The following is a 22,481-nucleotide window of genomic DNA, read 5'->3' as shown; positions in this document are numbered from 1 at the left end:
TGTATATATAAATACAAAATGATCTTTCCTTTGTATCCTTTTTTTTTGTCCTGTCAGAGGTGAATATTCTATTGTCATCTAAATATAGGTGTTTGAATTCAACTAAACAATCTAACACTGTCTAGCAGTGTTAGATATATATAATATTAGTGGGTTATCCTCAGAAGTTATTGACTTGAGCCTTTTATAGCTCATTGTATTAATATGGATTTACTTTATATACCTCGTTTTTATACTTTTCTGCTGGATGATTAAGACCAAGATATAGCAAGACCTGTATAACAAGAAATGTAACTTTTGTACCTGATAAGGTCAGCCAAGTACTCTCAGGATTTATCCTGTAGCCCTGTACTGCCCTTTGTACATCCTTTTGTCAGTGTCTGACATGAGGATGAGTCACGGCCATTGCTTGACCAATTTACTCTCTGTGAAAGCTTGAGAAAAAGTTTTTTTCTCTCCATGTGACTCTCCCCAGGCTCACTTTAAATCCTCGAACACATTCCTCTGTGGCTCCATAATCTTATTGATCAGAAAATTTGGAGCACAACTGAGTTACATGTTGTTACAGTACAGGTTCTCCTATGTCCCGAGTCTTCACTGAACTTGAAAGGCTAGGGCCACAATGTTGGCTGACCTTGCAACCCTTCCTTTTCTCCAATTTGATCTGCTAACTTAGGTTGTTAACCCTCCAGAAGAGAAACTAATTATTAACCTGTAATATATGCAGTTCGATTTACCCTATCTGTCTAAATATCAAACATTTTGGCATATCATGGAACAGGTATTTTCTATCAGATATTGAACTTCAAGTCCTTACAGAATATGAAGGAAAAATGACTATATAAAAGTAGAAATAAGCATTTACACATTTTTACAAAGAGATTTAGAAACCTAACCATATATGGAATTGTAAGTCCTTATATTAGGGAGACAATACGATATTTACAGATGTGGGTCTGGTTTATTTCACAAATAAGTATATCTTCAAGTTGCAAATATGAAGGCTTCAAGTTTATCATTCTTTATAGCTGAGTAGTACTCCGTTATATAAAAGTACCACATCTTTTTCAACCATTCCACATGTGACGGGCATCTTGGTTGTTTCCAAGATCTGGCTATCACAAATTGTACTGCTATAAACATAGGCCCACATATATCACTATGATATGAAGCTTTCAGTTCCTCCTGGAAAATTCCCAGTAGGGGGATAGCAGGCTTGAATGGGATTTCCAGTCCTAGTTTTCTAAGGAGTCTCCACACTGATTTCCATAATTGTTGCACCAGTCTACACTCCCAACAGTGGAGAAGGGTTCACTTTTCCCCACAGCCTCTCCAACATTTGTTTTTGGTTGATTTCTTTATGGTAGCCAATCTTTCTGGGGTGAGATGGTATCTCAGTGTTGTTTTAATTTGCAATTCATGGATGGCTAATGATGTGGAACATTTTTTCATATATTTATTCGCTTCTTTAATTTCATCCTCTGAGAAGTGTGTGTTCATCTCAGATGCCCATTTCTGGATTGGGTCTTTAAATTTAGGGGCCCTAATGTTCTTTAGTTCCTTGTAAATTCTAGAGAGCAGACCTTTATCTGAGTGCTTATTAGTTAAGATTTTTTCAAAGTTTGTGGGTTGTCTTTTCACTTTATTAATAATTTCTTTTGACATGCAAAAACTTCTCAATAAGAGGTGGTACCAGTTGTTTATTCTTTCAAGTGTTTCCCATGCGATTTGGTTTCTGTTCATGAACTCTTTGCCTATCTCTATGTCTTCAAGAGATCCTACTACTTTCTCTTCTAGGAGATTTAGTGTTTCTGATTTAATGCTCAGTTTTTTAATCCATTTTGACTTTAGTTTAGTGCATGGTGATAGACCTCGGTCAAGTTTTAGTCTTCGGCATGTAGAGAGCCAAATTTTCCAGCACCATTTATTAAAGAGACTATCTTTCTTCCAGTAACTGTGTTTGACCCTTTTGTCAAAGATCAGGTGGCTGAGTGCATTCTTAGAGGCCTCTGCATCTACTAGTCTATTCCTTTGATCCTCGTATAATACTCTTTTAGAAAGAGAAAAATAAAAGAGGGTTTCAGAAAATGGAGATATTCTTTGCTCATGGATAGGAAACACAAACATTGTAAAAATGGCTATATTCCAAAAACTGTTATACAGATTTTTTTTTGTATGTGTGTGGCTGGCTCAGCTTGCCCTGGGAGTGGGGCTGGCACCACACGTGGCACCGGACATCAAACTGTGGTCTCTGTGATTGCCTAAGCTAGCCAAAACAGGCGCTTTAGACTGTTGAGCTATCTTGACAGCCTGCTATATAGGTTTAATGGAATTCCAATCAAAGTACCATGAGCATACCTCACAGATCTAGGGAAAACATTCCTAAAATTCATCTGCTTTTTTTTTTTTTTTTTTGTAACAGGAGTCAAACTCACAAACTCACAGTTGCCAGTTAAAATTCATCTGGAACCAGAATAGATCTAGAATAGCAAAGGCAATCCTGGGCAACAAAGACAAGGCAGGAAGCATCACCACTTCTGACTTGAAATTATTCTACAAAGCTTCTGTAATAAAGTTAGCATAGTACTCACACACACAAAAAAAGACCTAAAATCAATGGAACAGATTAGAAGATGCAGACAGAACTGCAAACATACTCAGCCATCTTTTCTTTGACAAAGGTGCCCAATGTGTTCACTGGAAGAAATATAATCTGTTTAATAAATGGTGCTGGAGGGCTGGGGAGATGGCTTAATAGAATAAGTGCTTCCCTGGCAAGCACAAGGATCTGAGTTCAATCCCTGGTTCTGCAAAAATAAATAAATAAATAAATAGTGCTGGAAAAACCGGATTTTCACATACCAAAAACTAAAACTAGTCCCATTATCTATCACTGTGCACTAAATTAACATCAAAATGGATTAAAGATATAAACATTAAAACAGAAACACTAAATCTACTAGAAGAGAAAGTAAGTAGAAATCTTGAAGACATAAGGGTAGGCAGAGAGGTCATGAACAAAAACCAAAGTGCACAGAAAGTAATTAAAAGAACCAACAATTGGGATCTCATCTTATTAAAAATCTTAAAAAAATATTTTGCATATCAAAGAAATTACCAAAAGCATGAAATGAAAACCTACGAACTGGGAAAAAGTTTTAGCCATCTGTCCCTCAGACAAAGGATTTCTATCTAGAACATATAAAAAATTTAAAACATCAAGCCCCCAAATTCAAAGACCTAATCCAAAAATGGGCATCTGATATGAATAAAAATTTCTTCTCAGATGAAGAAATACAAATGACAAATATATGAAAAAACGTTCAACATCACTGGTCATTCAAGAAATGCAGGGCTGGGGAGATAGCTCAGTAGAATAAGTGCTTCCTTGGCAAGCACAAGGGCCTGAGTTCAATCCCTGGTTCCACCCAAAAAATAAAAATAAAAATCTTGGGGCTGGGAAGATGGCTCAGTAGAATAAATGCTTCCCTGGCAAGTGAAAGGGCCTGAGTTCAATCCCCAAAAAAAAAAAAAAAAAAAGAAAGAAAGAAAAGAAATGCAAATTAAAACACTACGGAGTTCCATTTCACCCCAGAAAAAATGGTTATCATCAAGAAATCAGCTGATGTCCCCGGCAAGTGCAAAGACCTGAGTTCAACACCAAATAAATAAATAAATAAGAAATCAACTGATAACAAATGCTATAAGGACTGTGGGGAAAAAGGAGGAAGCTTTCTCCAGTGTTGATGTTGATTTCCACAATCACTGTGGATGGGTCTTTTTTTTTTTTTGGCGGAACCAGGGATTGAACTCAGATCCTTGTGTTTGCCAGTCAAGCGCTTATCCTACTGAGCCATTTCCCCAGCCCCACAATCACTGTGGAAATCAGTAAAAGAAGGAAGGGGGAAAAAAGAAAAGCTATGTATACAGACACAAGATAGTTAAAATAATTTTACTACTAATTTCTATTAGTTCATTACAGGGATCAGTTACTGCTTATATTGTTTAATCAATTTTGCATGCCTGTACCTGGTAATCGAGCAACTATTTTGAAGATAACAATATGCAATATAATAACCCTTAATTTCCTATCATCTTGTTTTAAAATTCTGTTTCATTTTTATTTTTATTTTTTCTCTTTTTCTCTCTCTTTTTAAAACAAAACAAAAATAGAGACAAAACCCCCGGGAAATTGCAAGGTCTTTACATCTTGATGTATTACTTTCAGAAATTATGTTACTCAGGTATCATGCTTCAAATATACCGTTTTTTTCAAATAAAATAAAACAAATAATGGCCCTATTTTCCCTATTGCCTTAAACAAGGTGGAACATGAGTGCACTAACACTAATATGAACTAGTCAGACTCAACTGATAGCTTTGTAGCTGTGTTGGGATTTGATGTGCTTGGAATGTTTATTTACAGCTCTAAAGTTCAATGCAAACTTCTGTCTCCATCATTGGTGGTGTTTGTTTGTTTGTTTGTTTGTTTGTTTGTTTTGTTTTTGATGGTTAGGATAGTGTTAAACTGGGGGGGATGTCACACACCTGTAATCCCAGCACTTGGGAGGTTGAAATAGAAGGATCATTGTGAGTTCAAAACTAGCCTGGGCTACAAACTGAGCTCAAGTCCACTCTGAACTGCATAGGAAGATCCTATCTCAAAAAGGCAAAAAAAAAAAAAAAAAAAAAGTGGGGAAGGGGGGGGGTGTTGGAAAAATTTTTTTTTTTTTTTTTTTTTTTTTTTTTTTTTTTTTTTTTTCTTGCAGAACCGAGGATTGAATTCAGACCCTTGCGCTTGCCCAGAAAGCACTTATTCTACTGGGCCATCTCCCCGGCCCCCTAGTTCTTGTTCTATTAGGTCTTCTAATGTTGTAATGATTCCTTGTATTGCTTCAGGTTTTAGCTGATACTGAGATATTTAGGAAACAGCATAGAAGGGTCAGTTTGAATTTTAAGCAGCTTAATGTTTTTATTTTTTCTTATATCTATGGAAAAAGGTGCCCATAAATTATCAGGAAGTCACAACAGTCAAGTTGGCCCTGGAGAACACAAAATGTTTCTGAAGGATCTCAAATCTATCTCAAGTTATTTCTCTTGAAGAAATTTTTCTCAATCCCCAAGTATAGATAACGGGTTTCTGCCTAGTAGATTTACAGTGGCTGAATCACATAATAGATTGCATGATGTTTGGAAGAAGAGCCAATGGTAAGAGTTATGGGTTCCAATAAAGAAATACTTTTAATTTGCTTTGAAACTTCCACCAGAAAGATATTTTTTCTTTTGAGGGGATGCTTAGGTGGGAAGGGAGAGTAATCACAAGTGGTGGATTCAGCTTGCTTAAGTGAAGGCAGTCAGCCTGAGGGTACTGTGGTTGGCACCCCAGATCCTCATGCCTTACCTGACCTTAAGGCATCCTGAGCCAGCCCCCCCAAAAAAATCCTTCTGAACTTTTCCCTCCAACCCCACCCCCGCAAAAGAGAGAGAGAGAGAGAGAGAGAGAGAGAGAGAGAGAGAGAGAGAGAGATGGTGGATGGATTCAGAGTAATCAGGTAGCAGGGCCAGCCCGTCAGCTCAGCAGACTAAGACTAAAGCACCTGCTCAGGCAGGCTTAGGGATCAGGTTCCATACCTGATGTGCCATGCCAGCCCTGACCCCAGGGCACACTGAGACGGCAACCGAGACTGGGCTTGGGGTGAGCATCTGTAATCCCAGCACTTGGAAGACTGAAAACAGGAGGATCACTATGAGTCCAATCTGTGTAGTGAGACCCTGTAGACCCTGTACTAAATACATTTTTAAAAAAATCAAGTAGGAGACAGTACAGAGGAGCCAAGGAGTTAGGAGTGAGCAATCTGACTTTTAACCTTTAATTTTTCATTAATGTGCATAAAGATTTCTTTAGAAAAGTCATTTTCCAGTATTTTGGAAAGTCTTGCATTCCATGGTACCTTATTTGTGAGAGGTTCTGGATATTCTAAATTGAAGTTTTGGGGTTTTTTTTGTTTTTTTCTAGAGTAACTGAGGATTGAACTCAGGCCCTTGCACTTGCCAGGGAAGCACTTATTCCACTGAGCTATCTCCCAGCCCCTTAAATTGAAGGTTTTTTACAGATGATTGTTTGCAATGTTTATCCATGTTTCCAAAAAGGCACAAGATCCTGGTCTATAGTGGGTGTATACGTAGGACACATAGGGTTTAGAAGGAGGTAGGGAAAAGATCTTTAATATTACTAGTCACTTTCTTGTTGCTGGGACAAAATACCTGACCTATACAAATAGAAGAGGTACAGTTTGGCTTGTGGTTTCACCCCCTGGTTAGCTGGCTTCAAGGCAGAAATATCATGGCAGAGAAAACCTGCTCAACCCATACACAGTGGCCAGAGAGCAAAGAGGAGGGAGAAACTGGAGATAAGAATCCAGCTAGGCCAGGCCCTCTCACCTATCCAAGTAGGCTACATCTCTTAATGATGCATTCAGGAAGGAACTCATCAGTGGAGGAAGCCACCCCACAAGCCAATCACCTTCTAAAAACCCCACCTCTGAGCATATGAGACTTCTCAGAGACATTTTATATTTAAACCATGACAAGAGGTTCAATGGTTCTACTGCTGCCTAAAAACCCAAGGAGTCAGGTTTCCTCCCTTTATAAATATAAAGTTAACTTGCCAAAAAGCTTCACCAAGAACAATGGTATATTATCATAAAGTCAGAAAGGTTGAAATGCAAAAACAGCAGAGCTGGGTAGGTTGGAGGCTATGGCTCAGTGATAGAGCATTCCCCTAGCATATGCAATCAACCTCAGCACCATTGGGGTGCGGGGGAGTAGCTTGGATCCAAAATAGGTGTGCCCAGAGCCCAGTGGTCCAGGAGAAAGCAGTTAGCACAATGGAATCCATGTGTACTGGCATATACTTACATACCAATTTTGGGGCTTAGGAAAAGTCTTTTGTTGTTCTTATTTCTGAATCCAAAACTAAAAGAAAGAAAGAAGAAAGAAAGAAAGAAAGAAAGAAAGAAAGAAAGAAAGAAAGAAAGAAAGAGGGAAAAATTCGATCATACTAAAATTTTTATTCTGCATAAAAGAAAAGTTCATGGATGACATCAATTCAAACTGTCTGTAGTAAGAAATCTGGCTCACAGCAGTTATAGTACAGTTTATAAAACATAAATGTGGAATTACATGTGTCTTTATTGTGATTGCCTATGAGGACTGTACTTTCTTTTTAGGGCAAGTAGAGCTATATAAGATTATTTATAGTTGATTGATTGAATTCTATCAAATCATGCTTATAATAAAGAAGAGTTTAAGTTTCATCCATGTTTAGAGCTGACATTTTCGAGGGAATCAAGATATCTTATGTTTCTGTCATAGTTGATTACAGGTGCATCCAAATAAGGCCTCCAGTTTGAATTTTCTTTAATATTTCAAACATTTTACCTTGTAAAATATCTAATCAAAAAACTTAACCCCAGGGCCGGGGAGATGGCTCAGTAGAATAAGCACTTCCCTAGCAAGCACAAGGGCCTGAGTTCAATCCCCGGTTCCTCAACTTTACCCCACCAGGCATGGTGGTGTACCCTTGTAATCCCAGCCCTTGGGAGGTCAAGGCAGGAAGACTGTTGCCAAATTGAGGCCAGCGTCGGCTCTTTAGTGAGTTTAAGGACAGTCTGAACTACATAGCAAGACCCTGTCTAAAGCAAAACAAAACGCAAAAAAATTTGCCTCCATTGTTGATAACATCAAAATTATATTTAAATATAGTGATATAAAAAATGAGTCTTTGGGGGCTGGGGAGATGGCTCAGTAGAATAAGTGCTTTCTTAGCAAGTACGAGGGCCTGAGTTCAATACCTGGTTCTGCAAAAATAAATAAATAAAATGAGCCTTTGTGTTGTAGTGAAATAATTCCTTTTTCCTCAGAGGGACTGTGATTTTTTTAGTCCACATTAACAGGGAAGTACATGTGACAAAATACAAAAAAATTTGCTTTTGGTTTAAGTGTTTAAGGAATAAGAACAAGGGACTTTCTAGAGATAATACCACTTAGGGGTGCGTAGCAGTGTTTGTATTCTAGTATCTAATTAATATATTTAAAGAAAATACCTGTGAAGGATATCCATTCTTTCCATGAATATTTACCAAGTTCCCACAATACACCAGGAATTGGTGCAAGTTTTAGAGTACTTGATGATCCTTAAATGGGGAAATGACACCAATTTGTTCTCACAAACTCTTTTAGTTCAGCTATTCTTGGAAGTGCCAGCCTACTGATTTTGCCTCTTTTTGAAATTTTGTGACTCTTTTGACTGCTTGATGAAAAACCTGGGTTATTAAATTCTGGAACATGCTATTTCCTTTTTGTGGTGCTGGGGGTTGAGTCCACGGATTCACCTATACTAGGCAAGTGCTCTACCACTGAACTGCGTCCTCAGCCCCCTATGTTGTTTCTTTTCATTCTTTTGGGGTATTATTATGCAAATCATGCTTAATAAGTAATACTTGAGACTGAAACGTGCTGAGCATTTTTTGAAGAGGTGCCACATATGAAGAAATTCTAGAGAGCAGAGAAATCTACCAGGAGAAAGTTACTATACAAATAAAATGGTTTTCTGGAATCAAAGGATATAAGTCCCCTGATTAAGGACCCATGGTGGGGGTGCATCACATTAAACAAGAAAAATGATGGAAACATGGTACATCAGATATTGGGGGAAACAGAGAAGACCCAAAGGACTTTTAGAGAAAACAAACAAATGACACATAAAAGATTAAGAATCAAAATTGCAGGCCAGTGAGATGGCTCAGTAGAATAAGCGCTTCCCTGGCAAGTGCAAGGGCCTGAGTTCAATCCCTGGTTCTGCCAAAAAGAAAAATAAAAGAATCAAAATTGCATCATACTGTAATATTTTAAAACTCCTCAAGTCAAAGTATCCCTAATTTAGACATCTATATCAAGTCATACTATCAATTAAGCACACATCTGGCCTTAAAATTACAGATGTATGAGATCTCCAAAACTTTATTATTACTTTATAAAAATTTTTTTATTTATTTGGTACAAGGTCTCACTACATAGCTCAGACTCGTAGTGATCCTCTGTGTAAACCTCCTCAGCACTGGGATTACACGTACGTGCCACCATGCCCAGTCTTGGTGGCATGCACAGTACATCCGGGCATTCCAGGGCTGGCATGGCATGCAGCATTGGGGATCAAACCCACATGGTTGCCCTTGTCAGGCAGGCACTTAGCTCACCGAGATATCTTCCTGGCCCCTCAAAAACTTTAGATTCTTCCTTAAGAGTCTACTTCAAAAAAAGTAATAATAACAAAAAATAAATGCTCATTGAACAATGTTGGGAACAGCTGAAGCTGGAAAGTAGTTATGCATGCAGGATGAAGCCAGCCTGATAACTTGGGAGCCCCTCAAAGCATGTAAAGAAGCCAATGCAGTTTGTTAACTGATTGCTGGGTAGAGAGGCTGAAATTAATATCAACCTCTCCAGGGTATCAAGAAATGCTCTACCATTCTTGGGTGGTTTCTCTCTTTTGCATAGGAGGGAAAAGATCTCCACCTGACCCAGCTCTTGTCTCTTGTGTATCTTTTCTACATCCTGATGCTGTTCTCCCCTGGCACACACCGAGAGTCCAATGAGTCCTTACAAAAAAACGAGAGGAAAATAAAAAACATGACCAAAAAAACTCCAGGTACCAGGAGATTCACAGGAGAGAGGTGAAAGGAATTCCTCAAAAATGAGGGTCAGGCCAGGATGGAAGTAAATAACCAGGCCAAGAAAACAAATGGTGAGGATTGGGACACAAAGATGGGAGTTCTGAGTGTGGTAAAAGTTGGGAATGGTAGCTTTTCTGCTAAGTAGACTTTCTTTCTTTCTTTCTTTTTTTTTTTTTCAGTACCGGGGATTGAACTCAGGCCCTTGTGCTTGCCAGGCAAGTGCTTATTCCACAGAGCCATCTCCCCAGCCCTGCTGAGTAGACTTTCTAAGAGGAAAGAAACCAATTCACAATAAATGTTTCTGCTACACAGTCCTTGTTTGAGCCACACATGTGAAGTTACTTTCACAGAACCTTCACTCTAACAAGAGAAAGATAATAAATAAGTAAACTAAATGTATTAGAAGACAATAAAGGGGATATATTTTAAAAAGTAAATTAAAAGAAAGACAATTGAAATTGTACTAGGTGAAGCAAGGAATGTAATACTATTTTGTTTGTTTGTTTGAGATAGGGTCTCACTATGTAATTCAGGCTGTTCTTGTACTTACTATGTCGTCGAGGAGCTGGCCTCAAACATGCACCAATCCTCCTGCCTCAACCTCCCTATTGTGGGTTCTCAATATAGAAACCAGACCAGAATTCAATATTAAAATTTATGATCCATTTATTACCAGGTTGGGACCATTTGACCATACTCATGTAGGAGAGGACAAACAGGGAGGAGCCTTAGAAGTATAGAGGTTTTAAAACTAGAAACCACATCCTGTTTGGCGAAAAAACTGGTCATCTAACACATAGACCAACACCTTTAGGGACAGCGTGACCATTACTCAACATGCATTCTTTTGGGGAACATTGTTTAGTTCCCATTTAACATACATTTGCATACGCATGGTCTTAACTACCAGGGCAATGCTTTTCAGTTGGTTAGCAACACCTCAGTTATTTTGTAGGTCTATTCTGGGAACTCTCAGTCTATCGATGATTTATCAACGGTACACCCAAGTCTCCTTGCAGTCTTACAAAGAAGCAGGGTCACAGAAAGTTGAATAGAGTAATTTTTTACGTTTAGTTTTACATTAACTCATTACACTCCCAAGTGCTGGGATTACAGGCATGCACCATCAGGCCCAGCAACATGTTATAAACTTATTTATTATTAATTTTTTTGGTGCCAGGAATCAAACTCACAACCTTGTGGGTAATCAACATAGAGGTGTAGACCTCCTTGTATAGATATCTCAGGGAACTCATCAATGCAGTCAAGGAATGAGGCATATGGATCTGAGACAGAAGAGTTTGTGGGTGGTGAGAACTGCCAGTGAGGGTAGAAAAGTGTGAGAGATGGAGACAAGGATCAGTAGACAATGAGGACGGAGGTACAGGGTGGGTGGATTATGTTAGATCTGCTGGGAGGGCCCTGTAGAGTCATTGCTGGAGGGAGACCACTGGTCTGCATTTTAAGTGGACCACTTGCTGTCATTGGAGAGCAAACTCTAGGAAGACAGTGGTAGAAAGGGACATGATAAGCGTCTCAGTTACTCTTCTCTAATTGCTGTGACAAATACCCGACACTCGAAATTAGGGAAGGAAAGGTTTATTTAGCTCACAGTTACTGGAGGTTTCAGTCTATTCTCGGCTGGCTTCTAGGCAAAGCGGCAGAGAGCAACCTTTCATGAGGGTGGCAAAGAGCAGAGAGGAAGGGAGGGCCTCGGCTCAGGCAGCTAGTCAGATTCTCAGCCCTCCTCACCTTGCAATGCACATTACCTGCCCCAGGACAAGTGCAGCACCCACCCCCACAATAACCAATCACAGCCAGGGAGATGTCTCAGTGGAATAAGTGCTTCCCTGGCAAGCGCAAGGGCCTGAGTTCAATCCCCGGTTCCACCAATAAATAAATAAATAAAAATTAAAAATAACCAATCACAAACTCCAGAAGCCACCCCATGACTGCTTGAGGCTTGCGGGGGGACAACTAGACACAAACCATAACATTAAGGAAGCCATTATCTTACCTAAACAGGATGCAATTATTCTAATAACTAAGGCAAGAGAGATTGATAATAGAGACTACTGTGGTTCATCTTTTGAAGAGTTGACGAAGAATTTGTGACAGATGGAAAAAAAAACCTAAGCAAAAAAAAATTATTAATTAAAGGAAAGCAGGAAATTATACAGGAAAAGGTAATTATTATACTCGTCTATGTGACTCATTTTGACTAACATTTACATAGTCATAGTTATGTACACAAAATGTTTATGAAATATAATCATCTGGTTATGTTGAAAGGTGAGTGGTGAAAGTATGATTAATTTTCCCAACAAAGAGATCCTACATATTGCTTTTTAAAAATTCAATATAATAGGAAAATGTATAAAGCATATAGACAGTTCAGGGCCTAAGAGAAATGGGTCTTAAATAAAAAGAAGCTAAATTTACCTTAAAATTAAAACAATTTGATTGATTGATTCATTGATTTTTTGGTTGGGGTGACAAGGTCTTGCTATCCTTACATTATCTGGTAGTCCACGCTGGCCTTGAACTCACTACATAGCCCAGGGTAACCTCAAACTCCCAGTTCTCCTCTTGCCTGTGCATGCTCCACCATGCCCAGAAAAAACCTTGTAAAGGAAAAGCAAAGCTACATTAAGATTTTACATTTCTAAAATTGGCTAATATATAGAAGTTTGTTAACATATAATGTTGGGGAGAATAAAGGGCAAACAGACATTTTCATACATTGTTTTTAGAGTGTAAATTGTTATGCCAATTTGGTGGATGCTATCCAGTGAAAAATACAGATATTCTTTTCAGAAAAGTCTTGTTACCCCAGATGCAGGCAATCTTAAAATGTTAGCCCCTTCAAGACTTGCCTCAGCTGCAAAGAGCAGCCTCATTGGACACGCGTTTCTGGGGCAACCTGCATCCTATGCCTGACACGAAGGCCTTGCATGGCCACCAGTGCAGGACAACTATAAGGAGTTGTTTCAGGCCCACAGCTTCCCTGTGGGGCCATGTGGCTGCACAGTGCACCACAGGTCAACTCCAGCCTCTGCCTAGCTCCTTTTTCTCTCTTTCACAGCTGCTGAACTCAATGGCCCTCTCTAAAAACATCCTGAACTCTACATTTCTGTCACAAATTTTGCTTCCCAGAGAAACCAATCTGTAAAACCTTTGACCTCACAATGCCATTTCCAGTTTATTCCATAGACTCAGACAAAGGCAAAATGACGTATCTTCAAGATTATTCACCATAGGCTATTTGTAAGAGCAAAAACTAGAAACCATATAATCTATCTGATTACATGAATCAGCTGACAGATTAAATAAAAACATATGTACGCAATGGAATACTATGTAGCAATATAAAAAAGTAAAGAAGACCTTTTTACACATTTATATAAAAAGACATTTATAGTGTGTATGTGTGCCTGCATGCCGGCATGTATATACTTGGGTTTCCTTCTTTTTGAGACAGGGTTTCACTGTGCAGTTCAGACTGGCCTTGAACTCACTTTGTAGCCCAGGCTGGTCTTGAACTTATACTCACAGTGATCCTCCTGCCTCAGCCTCCCAAGTGTGCCACCACACCTGGCTTTGTATACTTGTATATGAATAAAAGATGCACAAAACTGATGTCACTCATTGTTTTTGAGGAGACTTGGGTGTCTCAGGGATACAAATGGAAGGGAAATGTTGCACACCTTTGTACTTTTTAAATTTTAAATTATGTCAATGTGTTACATAATGAATGTACTACACAATGATGAACACAATTTTTTGCTAATTGAATTATTTAACTTTAAAACTATACATAGGGCTAGGGACATAGTTCAATGGCACAGGATCTGCCTAGCAAGTGAGAAGTCCTGGGTTTTGAGTCCTGGTAGTGATACAGGGGAAATGAAACTCCCAAACTGAAAGGTACCTGGGACAAGTTTGTGTCCTCTAAAATGGAAGAATGAATTTTAGAAACAAACAGAGGTTAAGAGCAGAATATTTACTGGGGGAAAGAAAGCTTCTGTCCAAAACAGGGACAGGAGGTGGGTCCTGAGCAGGTGGTCCCCAGGAAGCTGTCTCTTCCAGGAACTTTTATAGAGTAAAACCATGTGGTGAAGAGGGTCTAAGGTGGAGAACATGGGAACTTACTTAGCTGGGCATGAGGTGGGACAAAACTATGGTCAACCAATGAGATTACAAGCACCATTGCTCAAGTAAAATTGATTAAATCCAGTATCAAATGGGGAAGGGAGTCACATAGCAAGCAAGCATGAATGTAGAACAAGAGCTTATCTGGTAGTGGTTGGATTAGGGTCTCTTCCTGGCTTCTTCAAGGAGATGATCAATCCGGCTGCTTACCTTTAGGGAGGTAAACATTTGTCTGATCTTTGGTCTTTAGGTACGATCCACAGCAAGAGCATTCATTCTTTCACAGTCGCAATGTATCTTGTCTTCCATGCTGTCTCCCTGAGGGCCTGGCCCTGTCTGACTGTCTATGATATTTGTCTATGATATTTCTATCTAAGTTAGCTGCCTACAACATAAGTGCTGCTGGGATTTTGGGTGTGAGTGCTACACCCAGCCTGAGGCAGATAGCCTGAATGCAACTTAAGGGAGATAGACTTGCTCTTTTTGTTTGTTTTTTGCAGTACCAGGGATTGAACTCAAGACCCTGAGCTTGCCAGGCAAGCACTTATTCTACTGAGCTATCTCCCTGGCCCCCAGACTTGCTCTCTGCAGCTATTGTTGCTGCCACTTCTCCAGTTTGCTCATGCTCTGTGCCGCTGCCATGAAAGGTTGCTCTCTGCCCTGTGCTGCTCTACCTTGGAGCCAGCCGAGTATGGACTGAAACCTCTAGTAATTGTGAGCTAAATAAACCTTTCCTTCCTTCATTTTCGGTGTCGGGTACTTGTTCCAGCAACAAGAGAAGAATAACTGAGACACTATAATCCCAGCACTTGAGAGACTGAGGCAGGAGGACTGCTGTGAGTTTGAGACCAGTCTAAGCTACATAGAGAGTTCGAGGTCACATAGACCCTGTCTCAAAAAACAAAAATGAAAGAAAAAATGGGATGCAAAAATTAATGCAAAAAAAAAATTAATGCAGTTGTCATTATGGGCAACTTTAGAGTAGAGAGTATAATGTTTTTATTTCAAATGCTTCTTTATTATTTGAATCTAAGATATGCCTAATTTTGTAATTAAAATAATGTTGGAAGAGTGTGAGACAAGCTAAAAGTCAGAGATAGGAAAGTTTATTGGCGATTATCTTAGAGATAATTTAGATACTTATAAGAGGCTGAAAATCTAAATACTGGAACAAGTACACTAATTTTACTATTTCTCTTTAATCTTGACTGATCCAGTAGATAATTGGCTCAGTTAGCTAGTTTCTTATACCATCTAAAGGAGAATTTTACCTGCAAATATGAAAAGTTCCTGACACTGAGATTAGAAAGATTTCGGCCAGTCTCTAGGAGGCTGAGCCAGGAGGATTAGAAGTCCAATCATAGGCTGGGCAATTTAGAAGTTTACCTAGATCTTGCCTCAAATAAAATTTAAAAGTGTGGGAAGAAGAATGGAGATGTATTTCAACGCAAAGGTCCTTAACTATTTTTCTTCATAAAAATCAATTTAAACTTTATTATTTTCTGTCTATTTTTAAAATTATTCTGACCCTTTTGAGAATAGATTGAATACATCAAGCTTGTTTATTTCTTTGTACTCAGTGTTAACTTACTAAGAAAAAAGATATTCTATTAGATAACCACTATGCAGTCATCAAATATAAAATTACTTTAATCTGTGGTCCATATTCCATTTTATTATTGTTTTCTCAGGGGACAGGGTCTTGTTATGTATTTTGGGATGGCCTTGAACTCACTGTGTAGCCCAGGCTGGGCTCACACCTGTGGTGACCCTCCTGCCTCAGCCTTCCAAGTGCTTGGGATTATAAGCGTTTGCCACCATGCCTGCCTTGCCCGTATTCCAATTTCATCAAATTTTCCAATAAATCTTTTATAGCATTTCCCCATTGGTAGAAGTTTCAATTTAAATCAGGCATTGCCTTTAGTTTTCAAGTTTCCTTAGCCCCTTCCCCTGCAGCATAGCTAGTTCTTTCACGTTTTTCTTCCTGTCATGAAAATATCTTGTTTCTCATAAAATATTGCTCCCCATTTAGTACCCATTGATGACATTTGCCCAATCTTTACTATGATTATTTCAAAATGCTAACTCTCCAACTCTGCCATTCTCTCTGAATTTTTCAGTGGAACTTTTTTTTTTTAAATTTTATTTATTTATTTATTTATTTGTGTGCACGCGGCCAGCTCAGCCCACTAGGGGGCGGGGCTGGTTGGCACGTGGTGCTGAGGGATTGAACCGCGGTCCCTGTGCTTTGACTAAGCTTGTTCTAAGTAGGTGCTTCAGACCACTGAGCCATCTCACCAGCCCCTTAAAGGGGAAACCTTTTTTTCTTTTTTAGGTGGAACCGGGATTGAACTCAGGCCTTTGTACTTGCCAGGCAAGCGCTTATTCCACTGAGCCATCTCCCCTGCTCCTTTTCAGTGGAACTTCAACTTTCAGGAAAACAACCTTCTCCACGTCCTTTATCTTTCTGTCTATCCATCTGTTTCTCAGTAGTATAGGCTAATGAATTCTAATTTTTCTCATTGCCAGAGTAGGAATGAATTATAACCCACTAAACAAAATTTATACCAGATTTGGTCAGTGAGAAGACCTTCAAACTGGTCCTCTGACAAAGTTTTGCACAACCTTGTGTTTGGCTACAGTAAACTGTTCCAGGTCATCCTGTACCATTCTGCCCAAGCCCTGAAACCAGGTAGTTCTCCAAAAAGCTCTGGTTCCTTCAAGTGTTGGCATTTGGTTATAAACAGGAATCTGGGTGGAGTTTCTTTAATTTTGAATTTAACATCATACAAATTAATACATTTAAATTTTTATAAAGCACCATGTTTATAGCTTATTTAGCTCATCTCCACAATCTCTCTTTCTGGCAAAAAGAAAGGAAATATTTTTAAGCTTTAAAAATTGTTTTTTTCTTATTTAATTGAATATAATTAGTTCTTGCCACAATTGTTAAGAAAGAACATTCTCTGCAACAGCTAAGTCTCTAGATAGCTGCTACAGTATAACCTAGTCTCAAAAGAAATTTATGAACTGGGCTTTGCTAACGAAGAAGGATACATTTGAATCATCTGTAGGAAAATGGATGCGCCTTGAGACCATGATGTTAAGTGGAATAAATCAGACATGCAGCTCAAATGTCACACAGTTTCTCTTACATGAGATACAAATAAAGAGCAAAATAAAGAGAGAGAATTGGAAACAGGGACATAGATCTTCTGCAGGTGGGAAGGGACCCAGAGAAAGAGGGAGGGAAAAGAAAGTGACAGAAGAACAGAGATGCGTGTGCATTCCTAGCTCCCCATGGGAAATGCGTTCATTATGTGCTGCAAGCATGTGGTAATAAAAATAAAAGTTTAAAAGAAAAAAAAAAGGAATTCGTAGGCTGGGAATGTAGCTCAGTGGTACAAAGCTGGCCTAGCATACACGAAGCTGAGTTCAATCTCCAGTACTGTGAAAGAAAAAAGGAATTCATGATGAAAGACTGCATAGATTATGAAAGACTGTAATCTCCAGAACTCTGAAGATAAATATAATAAAGCATAGGACGTTGCATTGAATTCATTTCAAAGAAATAAAATCATATAGCTTATGAAATTACATTTTTTGCAGTCAGATGTGAGTCATAAAAGAGATTTTTCCTCTTACAGGGTATAACGCATTGGAAAATACAGCGGTGGCACTTCACATCATTTTTATGTATGTGATAAAGTTAGGTGAACTAGAAAATGTTTGAAATAAGCACAGCAATTTCTATTTTAACTGAATGAAATGATATATTCTGTCTCTTGATAACAGTTGCTTTAATACAATATGCCTTTGAAATCCCGAAGGTGAAATAAATAGAGATGATATTTTATGAGAGGGCCTTTTGGGGAAAGACATACTTAATTTCTTTGTTGCATATATGGTGTTTACTGTTCATTCCCAATCCCACCCCTGCATGAGAATCATCCAAGACCTTTATAATTCAGGTTCCTTAACACCATCTGGTTCACTGAAACTGTATACAGTATCCTATGAGTCCATAATCTATATTTAAAAAATATTCCCAAGGAATGCTAAGATATTTGATTAGCAAACTGGTTTGGGAACTATTGCACTTGTCCAAAACAAACTCCTGGTTCAGCCTCCCAAGTGCTGTGATTACAGGCATGCACCACCAGCACATCTGGCAAAAAGATCTAGTTTATAGTATATTTTTACCTTAGGAGAAACCTAAGAAAACATAGTTAGGTTTTACCTAAGAAAACATAGTTGGTCCTCTGTTTCTGTGGGCTCTGCATCTGTGGATTCAACCACCCAATGATTAAAATTACTGTCTTCTCTCAAGTTCTGCAGACATTCCCCCCACCCAGTTATTCCCTAAACCAGTGATGGCAAATATTTTAACAAATGTCCACACTACAACCACAAACCTACTCATTTACTGCACAGTGCCAACACTACAATTCGACTTCAATACTGAGGGTTCAGTTTGGAAACAACTCATACGTTAACATCTTTTTCCCTAAAGGTAAAACATTTGTTGCCTATGCATGCCATAGGTGTACCACCACTGTCATAAACAATACAGTAATTATGCACATAGCGTTTACATTGTGTTAAGAATTACACAGATGAAATTAAATTTTAAAAAAATATAGAGATGATTTAACATATCCCAGAGTATATTCACATATCGTATGTAACTCCTATGCCACTTAATATAGGGAACTTGAGCATCTGCAGATTTCTGTGCACAAGAGGTCCTGAGACTCTCTTCTCATGCATACCGTTTACAAGCTGCTTAATAGCAGGGCCTGAGCTTATACATTTTTATAAGTTGTTATAAGTTGAACTTTTATAAGTTACACTTTTTATGAGACTTGTGTAAAGATATAATAGATTATTTTTTTAAAAAAATTACTAAGTAGGTCTGGGGAGATAGCTCAGCAGTCCAAATGCCTACCTGGCAAGCACAAAGACCTGAGTTCAATTCTCAGTACCATATGCCATGCTGGCCCCATGTACACGCCTGTAATCCCAGTGCTGGGGAAGCTGAGACAGGAGGATCACTGTGAGTTCAAGCTACATAGCAAGACTCTGTACAAGAAAAAAATTTTTTTCACAAATTCTGAAAAGTGGATTTTTGTTCAATATTTATATACTAATTTAATTTTCTGTTTTGCTTTTTTTTTTTTTTTTTTTGTGGAACCAGGGATTGAACTCAGGCTCTTGCGCTTGCCAGGTAAGCACTTATTCTACTGAGCTATCTCCCCGGCTCCTGTTTTGCTTATTTCTGAAGTTAACAGTTAATTTAGTTACTATTGGAGGTTTCATAAGCCTCCCAAGTTCTCTGTAGTCATTTATGATGCAACTTAAAATTCCTCTTTTTTTTTCCAAATTATTTTTAATCACTTATTTATTTATTTATTTATTTTGTACAGGGTCTTGCTGTGCAGCTTGGACTCAGGTGATCTTCCTGTCTCAGCCTCCCTAGTGCTGGTATTACAGATGTGCACCACAACTCCTGGTTATTGTGGTGGCACAATATACTTGGGGTTCTGGGGCCAGTATGACATGTGGTATTGGGGATTGAACTCGGATCCTTGCATTTTCCAGGGAGGCACTTAGACCACTGAGCTATTTTCCCAGCCCCTGAAATTCCTATTATCGCAGTTAATGGAATATTGACTGACAAGGATAACTTGCTAAATTTCTATAATTATGTAGGGAAATTTTTGTTGAGAACCAAACTTCTCACATAAGACAGAACAGAATCTCAGTAAAGGTATATTTTGATAGCTACAAATCAGCGAAGATTTGTAATGGTCATGGAAACAATAGATCAAAGCACACTGCTTTGATGTCCTTCAGATTAGGAGTCCCTAGCTCTAGCATTCACTGTATTACGTAGAGGGCTTAGCCTGTTTCCACACCTGTAAATGAACAGAAATAGTACCCCTTCCACAGGTTGGTTGGAAACCAACAATGGGTTGTATATAAAGTGCAAGTATAGCCTCATGAAGGTAATAAAAAAATCTGCTCTTTTAGGTTACTAGGAAGAGTCACCTGAGAAGAAATGGCGAAACTATTTTCTTCACAATATGACACTGATGATAATTGCTTTTAAAAAAAATATTTAGGGCCAGCCAGATAGCTCAGCGAACTAAAGTGTCTTCTTCAGGAGAGGGCAGTAAAAGGGGTTCGATCCCCAGTATACCGCGCCAGTCCTGCCCCCACCCCTGCACGCTGAGACAGTGATTGAGACTGGGCCTGGTGGAGCACGCCTCTCATTCCAGCACTTGGAAGGCTGAAAACAGGAGAATCACTACGAGTCTGATCTACGTAGTGAGACCCTGCCCTAATTTATTATTATTATTATTATTTAAATCTTGTTTCTCACTATGCTCCCTAGGTTGGCCTTCAAGCCTGGCCTCAAGAGAATCTCCTGCCTCAGTCTGGTAATACAGGCACAAGCCACCGAGCACAGAGCAACAGTGTCCTCTCTCTCATACATTTTGGTCCTTATTTACACTTTCAGCTTCTTACAGCAGAGAAACAATGTGGTATTTCAACATGTTTCTGTTTTATTACACTTAAGAGTATGGCCTCAAGATGAATCCTTTCAGCTACAAATGGCTCAAACACATCCTTCCTCATGGCAGGATACTCAATTGTATAAAAACCCCACATCTTTATTCATGTTGATGGGCATTTGGGCTTCTACAGCTCTGTTAAATAGAACAAGTTCTTACTTTAAAACTCTGTTATGATCATAATATTTTCATTTTATTTCTATAGCAGGAGGGAAAATTTGTCCTTATCTCTTCACTTCTGACAGAAACACTTTCCTGAAAGCAAAACGTTATTAGCTTAAGATGTTAAATTCTGCAATAGTAAGGGAAGTGGTGAGTAGGTTTCTAAATCTACAACTGCTTCAAAATTATGAAGATTATTCAAAGATAATAGGATACTGGGAGCTAAATCTTTTGCAAAAAGAGAGGCGACCAAGAGATGGAGGAGAGGAGAAAGAGATGAAAAAAAGAATTAAGATGTGTTCTGTGCATGTTCTGACGCCCCATGTGGAATGTGATCATTATGCACGACAAACACGTTCATACTACTAAAAAAACAAAACAAAACAAAACAAAACAAAACAAAAAAAACAGTTAAAAAATTAAACGAGTTTTGGTGAAAAAACCAAAAAAGATGGCGAAATTTTACTAGCTTAACCTCAAAGGTCAGTTCAAAACAATTCTCCACCTCGCTAAGGTTGTTTTCGCTCACTCCATTCCTGCTTAGCCAACACTAAAACAGGTACCAAGCCGCGCCTAGCGGGTACAACACACTTCACAGTCGCTCCTGGCCCTAGTGGAGCGCAAAAGCAGCAGAAACATCCCAGGGCTTCTGAGAAGACAGCCTCTTTCCCGCCTGAAGGGAGGCGGGGCGGGGCTAACTCGGGGCGGGGCTAGTCACTTACCTCGCCCCGCCCCTTCGTGGTTCTCCCCCGCCCCTTGGATTTCGTTACAATCCCGACAGGCCCCGCGACGAGGAGAGTCACGTGAGGGTGGGCGGTAGAGGGAGCGGCTGGATTTTGCTGGCTCTCAGTCTCTATGGTTGTCAGAGGTGGGCGGCTTTTACCCAGCCGCTAAAACTCCAGCGCGAACGGGTGAGTCCATAACTCCGAAGAGTGTAGGGAGACAGTTAGGGAAAGCAAAGAGGTTGGCGGAAAAGCTGTGGGGACCTGGCCTCCCATCCTCCCGGGGGATGCGGCGACTTCTTGGTGCCGGCGAGATAGCTGTCGGTCCCTGACACACTGGGCTCCGGGTGCTGAGGACTCCGTAGTCCTGCCTGCTTCCCACGGCCGGCTTTCCTTCACCTCTCTGCGCGCCTCCCGCCCTCGTCCCTGCCCGGGAGAACTTCTCCCAGTACGGGTTCCCCACCACAGGGTTCCTGGGCGCCGGTGTCCCTCGGCAGGTTCGCGACTGGGGGCGCGGGCGCCGGGACTGATCCCCGGGAATTTTGTGGATGGTCGGAAGCGGGCGCGGGAGTTTGCAGTTGGGTCTCTAGAGGCAGGTGTATTAGCCACTGACTCCGAAAAGTGGAAAATCACTGACGCTTTGGAGGAGTACAGCAAAGTGTAGGCTTCTCGGGTTGTTTAGTTTTGGCTTTCAGGCGCCTCTGCGTTCTCGTTTTCTCACCCCTTGTGTGAGTCTCAGTCTCTCTCTCTCTCTCTCTCTCTCTCTCTCTCTCTCTCTCTCTCTCTCTCCATTTCTCAAACTTCTCTCTGAAGTTTGTTTCGCACCATCCCATACTGGACCGTTTTAGGATGTTTTGAGAATAAGCCGGCTATTATTGACTGTGTGTGAATGTTGAAAGACTTTAAGACGGGTTGTTCTTGTTACCTCTATGATCTTAAAGTTTATAGTTTCTTCTTAGATGCCTGAAAAATATTGTGGATATTTTAAACATAAGTAGGATAAACATTTTACCGCCAAGAGAGAAAAGTAAAAATAGTTTATTCTTTCTGTCATACCTTGGAAACACTCATTTTCTCCCATTGTTTTCTAAATGAGTGTTATCAGATCTTTTGGGTGGCTTCTTTGACATATA

At 39.5% G+C, this 22,481-nt stretch overlaps 1 protein-coding gene across 2 annotated transcripts in view; it reads left to right on the top strand.

Moving 5' to 3' along the window:
- Positions 1-21,419: 21,419 nt before the first annotated feature.
- The window catches only part of Micu1 (mitochondrial calcium uptake 1), a 246,445-nt gene continuing 245,383 nt past the window's right edge, over positions 21,420-22,481 (top strand). The window contains exon 1 of one of the 2 annotated variants that reach the window (XM_004623988.2): positions 21,420-21,537. The gene's annotated coding sequence lies outside the window, so the exon portion shown is untranslated. The remainder of the gene's footprint in view (positions 21,538-22,481) is intronic. The other variant, XM_004623990.2, reaches the window with a different exon arrangement.

This window comes from Octodon degus, unplaced genomic scaffold, assembly GCF_000260255.1.
Source record: "Octodon degus isolate 3935 unplaced genomic scaffold, OctDeg1.0 scaffold00005, whole genome shotgun sequence".
Taxonomy (NCBI): domain Eukaryota; kingdom Metazoa; phylum Chordata; class Mammalia; order Rodentia; family Octodontidae; genus Octodon; species Octodon degus.
Note: the sequence above shows the minus strand (reverse complement) of the source record. Positions and strands in the feature narration are given on the sequence as shown.